This window comes from Petaurus breviceps, unplaced genomic scaffold (assembly GCF_028583685.1).
Source record: "Petaurus breviceps papuanus isolate PSGF00001 unplaced genomic scaffold, PetGlider_PUasm1.0 84, whole genome shotgun sequence".
Classification (NCBI taxonomy): domain Eukaryota; kingdom Metazoa; phylum Chordata; class Mammalia; order Diprotodontia; family Petauridae; genus Petaurus; species Petaurus breviceps.
This window is the reverse complement of record NW_027186645.1, coordinates 9,614,484-9,620,926: the sequence shown is the minus strand read 5'-3', so window position 1 is coordinate 9,620,926 and position 6,443 is coordinate 9,614,484.

Sequence of the window (6,443 nt, the reverse complement as noted above, 5' to 3'; positions counted from 1 at the left end):
TCAGCCAAGCAGAAGAGTCAAGGGGTCTTCATTCGGCATTTCATCTATTGAGATGTCTTACTCTGCAAGGTGAGCCCAAGTCAATACATTATAGGAAGTTGGAAAGGTTGCCTATTACACCAGGGCAGAGTAAAGCATCATCCTCACCTCCTTTATTTTAAAGAAAACACTTCCATAATTTCCACAATTGCCAGACTGCATGGAATCCTGGAAAGATGACAAGACCTGGAGTCCACAGAAGCTTTAGCACAAATCCTGACTTTCTACTCTAGTTATGTGACCCCAGAGAAACCATTTGGCTTCCCATAGATTTAGTTCTCATATGGAAAATGGATAGGACCTGTAGTTGACTGTTGTGAGAACAAATATAATACTACATATATGGCATTTTGTACTATATGCATACATATATATGTGTATACATATACACACATATATGTCAGCTAATGTTGTTTGTTGTTATCAATGAAGCCTTAGGTTATATTAGGTTGCTGTGGTTGGAGGACGGGTGCCTTTTTTACTGCCATATAACATTAAAGACTCATATTGAACATGAAGTGCACTTAAAAACCCTAAGTCCATTTTCCCTTTCAATTTTGAGCATTCAGTACTGATGGGTCCAAATTAATTAAGACCCAATTCCATATCATCAGCTTTGCTTTGATCTCTGTTCTCTTGTATCCTAGCTGAGATTGGCCATCCTTTATTGATGGACATGATGTTCAAGTTTTCTTGAAATCATCTTACGTTTCTTTGATTTGGATTTGCGTTCTTTTGAAGTAGTCTGATGGGAGCTCACGTGCTCTGAATCTGTTGTTAGTTTTCTAGACTGCAGCTTCAGAGACACATGATTGCTGACTATTCCCTGATTAATCCACCATTTTGAGTGTACAGCAAGATTCCATTTCAATATGAGCAAATATCTGATTTCTTGAGTCAGTTGTTTCACTGCCACATATGAGCCATGACTTTAAAATAACGAAACAGATTTTTCAAGTAAATATAAATAGGATTTGTATGTTTAATTGAGTTTTCTCCTTCAAAATTATTGACTTGAAAAGCTATGTACTTATAATACTATATGGTTGCTCAAATTAAACTCCTCTTGTAAAACTGCCTTCACAGCCAATTTGTAAGCCACACACATATGCATATAAACACGCACATGGGCACGCACACACACAACCCATCTCTTTACTTTGGAGTCAGATCATGTCCTAGGTATCTTTTTTTTTTCCTCTACTCAATTTTTAACACCTACCTTATTTACCAGAATTGGCTCTGAACAACTTTTGCTGATTTAAAAAAAAAGTCTCCAACCCCTGGGGTGAAGATTTACTACCACTAAGAATATTAAAAAGAAGTTACCATAGACTTTGTAGCCAGTTGAAGAATTCTAAAACTTCTGAGTCATGGCACAATGATGGAATAGGTGTATAACTTTCCAGTATAACTACTTGGAAAGGGACAATGCTTATTTCAATGTATAAGTTTTTCATGGTTTCATTTAAAAAGGAAAAGAAGCAAGCATTTTGTAGAATTATAGTTCTTTTCTAATAAGGGAAGAGATGTAGTTCGTGGTTTCTCAGGTACAATCAGCTTAGTTATTCTGAGGTTAATGAACCATTTGGAGGGTCATGTAGATCATTGCTTATCTTCCTCTGTTTTTAATCTGTCTTTTGACCATTTCATTACTCCAAAAAGAGAAGTTAACAGACTGACACAGTTTGGAGTTAGTAATCTTCTAGCTGCAACCATGGATTACTAGGAAAAATTAAACTCTACCATTCTCATTCTGTGTGATAGATAGACAGAAAAAGAAAGAGAAAGAGAAGAAGGAAGGAAGGAAGGAAGGAAGGAAGGAAGGAAGGAAGGAAGGAAGGAAGGAAGGAAGGAAGGAAGGAAGGAAGGAAGGAAGGAAGGAGAAAAAATAAAGCCTTTATTAAGTACTTAATATGCATCAGATACTGAGCACTGGAGATATAAATTCCAGAAAGCAAGACAGTCTTTTCACTCAAGGGAAGTGGGGTATAAGGGCATGGTTTAGAGTTAGTGGCTGGAAAGCAAGTTGTATTGTACCCTACAGTATATATATCTATATATTTTGTATTGTTATTGTTGTTCATCTTTCATTCTCAAAGAAGACCAATGACATCAGGAGAGTAATGTCTTAAGTAGCAAATGAACAGGATTTAAGTGAGCTAGAGCTTTGTATATTCAGACAAATGTACCTAGAAGTCCTCTCTTTATCCCTTGTATAATTTCTGAGCCTATTTCTAGAATAGAAGTTATGTGAAATGCAGTAATTTCTTCTACATTCATGTATACCCCAGGATGGGTCCATATGGAGGTATAGCCCAGATCAGACGTTACAAAGCCTAAGTAATAACCTATACATTCAAAGGTAAAGTGAGGTATAGTGGTGTACTTGACAATCTCCTTAATTCATTTCAGTAAATACTACTGTGGCTTTAAAAAAAAAAACCGCTTGCTTACTGTCTTTAAAAAGTGTTGATTTTTTTTTCCTCTAGCAATTTCTCAATATGTATTTGTTCCCCTAAAACCATGGACTACAAAGAGATTGAGTCAGCTTCTTCAATTGTTAAAACAATTTTCTCTCAAGGTCTACCACAACTGGTACAGAGAAGCCATGTGAGTATTTTATTACAGTATCTGACTCACTGTCTTTTTTTTCATGATCAGAATCACAAAAGGCCATTTAATTTGTAACTTTTCATTTTGAAAATGTTATGTTCAGTAATTCCTTGTTTTTAAGCGAAAAAAAAAAGAGAACAAAAAACCCAAAACTGCCCAAGTTAATGGCAAAACAGAAATCAGAAAAAGTATATATAGAATATGTACCAGACAATTCCAAGTGAAAGAACTTTCTTTCCTTCTGGGAGTGAGGTAGCCCATTTCAACCAAGAGAGAAAAGTCCCAGAGCACTTCTGAGAGGTGTAATAGTGATGTAAATGGGAAGATCTTTTCTATCCATTAGTAGGCCCATGTGACCTGCTTAAGTCACATGGAAGCCTAAGTCACATGAGTTTGAGTCACATGAATCTGTGGTGGGAGGAGCTTACTGAATGGGTAGAGGAGGAAAGGTGGAGCAGAGCTTAGAGGAAATTGGTCAGAGTAGTTAGAGCTGAGAGAGAGAGCAAGCAGGCAGCAAGCTTTGAGTGTTCATTTGTAGGAAGGCCCTAGAAGGGGGAAGACTTGGGGATGACAGTGCCCCCTGTAGTGTTATTGTGTATAAATTTTTTTGTTGCTATGAGGGATTTGGCTTTCTGGGGTTAGGATTCAGCTTTCTGGTGTTTGAATAAATTTTTTGGTTCTGTCTTCCATATGGAGAGTCTGTTATATTTTGTGGTTCAGACTTATACTGGTATATTCATAGCTGCCATAAGCACTGTGAATATTATGTTGGCACTACAAGGGGAAATTCCTCTATATCTCTAGTGTAGCAAGCTAGAGATAGGGTCATGATGGAGACTGCCAGGTTGTCTCACATCATCTTTTTCTCAGAATTTTATCCTCCCTTTAGCAACCTGAAGTGGGGTTGGTATCACCTATCTTCTCGCTCAAAACTGAAAGCCAGATGCACCCTAAATGGATACAAAGCCAAGAGAAACCAAAGAGACTGAGGAGACCTGAAGAGACTCTCTTGTATCCAACTCCTCAACTCTCCAATTCCATCCTACCCTTCACACTGTTCTTCACCAATGAGGAGAGAATTCCACACCAATGATCTTTGGGACTTGGGTTATAGTCCCCTCTGGGTTAAAATTCTACAATGCCTTGCAAAGATCCAGGACCAAAACCTGTAACTATACAATATAAACACAAGTTTATACAGTATATTACAGTATATACATCTTGGTTCTTTAAAACAACTTTGGGCAAATTTCCTGGTATCCCAGGTAACCAACCTTTGATACACTGAAACTGAAATCAACAAAATGGACATCAATAATTCATGCATTAGCTGTTGTTGAGTCGTGTCTAACTCTTTGTGACCCCATTCAGGGTTTTCTTGGCAAAGATACTAGAGGGGTTTGCCATTTTTCTTCTCCAGCTCATTTTATAGGGGAGAAAACTAAGGCAAACAGGATAAAGTGACTTGCCCAGGATCACACAGCTAGTAAGTGTCTGAGGTCAAATTTGAACTTGTGTCCTCCTAACTCTAGGACTAGCACTCTGTCCACTGTAACACCTAGCTGTCACACGCAGTAGATAAGGCACTATGCAAACAGCTCTGATTTATGTAAGTGTACCGTTCAAAGACCTCTCCCTACCCTCAGGGAGCTTGGCATCCCCACTGCCACCCCTGCTTTGACTCTGAATCCCTGCAGCGAGAGAGACTTCAGTGCCTGAGGCCCCACCATAGCCAAAACAGCTTCAGCGTTTGGAGCAGAGAACCCTTGGTTTGGGGCTATACCAGTATTGCTGCAGCTGCCTGTTTGCATCATATGACCTTACAGAAAGTGGGAATTGTCTGTACAGAGCATCACCTCAGAGGATACTACAGTTACAACATGGCCAGCTATATACAGGATATAACACAAGCACATTTTGAAAATATATACATATCCATAGTACACAGCAATCAATCAAAAGCGATGAGCATAGATAATTAACAAAGCAAAGCTAACTGGTGGCAACAACACTATCAATAGGCCTATATATGAAATACAGCTTAACTACAGTTATCCCTTCCACATCATGACTTTTCCCATCACAGTTTCAATATATCGTGAGTCAGAAACTGAATGGGAATTTTGGGGGAGTTTTGCAAAAAACCACAGATGACAAATGAAGGTCAGAAGATGACACAGAAAAAGTTTAGAAATTCAGAAATGCACAGAGTATATGCATAGTATTTTATATTATCAACATATTCTATCTTTTAATGCCATAATAATTCAGACTTCTCCAATGTGAAGAGAGGGCCAGAAAACTGCATGCAGATTTTCCAGATTGCACCTCTAACTCCCATGATGTGGAAGGGATAAATGTATAAGCAAAAGTAATATGCAAAACAATTAACAAATAGACACTGCTATAGCATGAACATAACATAAGACATAACTAAGTGAACATAACAGAAAAAACAAACCAAGCATACTGAAACATAGTAATTAAGTACAGCCCTAAACATAAGCAATTAATATGAAGAGAATTTACATGTGCAATCTATAGTATAAAAAGGGGCTTGGTTGAGGATGATATCATTAGAAGGGTCAGTGAGATTAATTTCAATGACTTTCAATCTTTCTTTTTGGTCTAGATAGATGATTTTATCAATCTGGAGAAATTCCAGGTTGGAAACTTCTTACACTAATGCTCATCAGCAGCTCCTCTGTAACTTAAAAGAGTTGCCCAGAACACAAAATGGTGAAGTGATTTTTCCCATGGTCATTTAGCTACTATGTGGCAGAAGCAGAATGCAAGTTGGCCCAACTCCAGTACCAGCCTTCTATTAACTATATTACATTAAAGTTACTGAAAAAGAAATAACCACATATTCCAAATCATACAATTTCCTGTAATAATTACAAAAGTAAGCAAGAGTGTTTTTCTTTCCCAGTTTCTTCCACTAAATTAAAAAAAGGAGAAACTGTTGAATTGCTTAGAAGATAAAATACAAACTTTTAGTCTAGTATTGCAGACCATCTACAATCTGACTTTAACTGTTTTATTAACTTTATTTCACTTTATTTCCCTTCCCTTAGTCTTTATCCGAGACAAAGTGGATTGCTAGCTTTCTGCCATCATTTCTTATGTTCTTCAGTCTCCCTGAATTTGCATAGGTCATTCCTCTGTGCCTCAGACCTACTTTTTCCTCATTTGTTTTTGTTGAGATTCTCTCCTTTTAAGGACTGGAAAAAGTACAATCACCTCCACAAAGCCTGCTCTTGTGCTTCTCAGATTTTCTTAAAACATTTTGTCTCCATTCTCATTCAGCGGTTCTGCTTGGTTTTGACTCCAGGGAACACCGTACCTTCCTCTTAGAATAAATAAATGACTTGAAATCTCATCACCATGCAGATTAATTCCGTTTTATGATTGTTGTTGTTCAGTCATTTTTTTTTTCAGTGCTACTCTTTTTGACCCCTCTTGGGCTTTCTTGGCAAAGATACTGGAGTGGTTTGCAATTTCTTTTGCTCATATTAAAGAAGAGGAACTGAGGCAAACAGGGTTAAGTGACTTGCCAAAGGTCGCACACCTAGTAAGTGTCTGAAGCCAGATTTGAACCAATGAAGATAAGCCTTCTTGACTCCAGGCCTAGCACTCTATGAATTATGGTACCACCTAAGCAGGAAATTTTTGGTTCCTCAAACACTTCAGCAGATTGGAGGTCTGGAGGGTAGAGCAGGAAACTCTTCCCAAAGCCTTCCTTTGTAGAGGACTCTGAACTTTGAGAACTTCCCAGGTAACTCTCC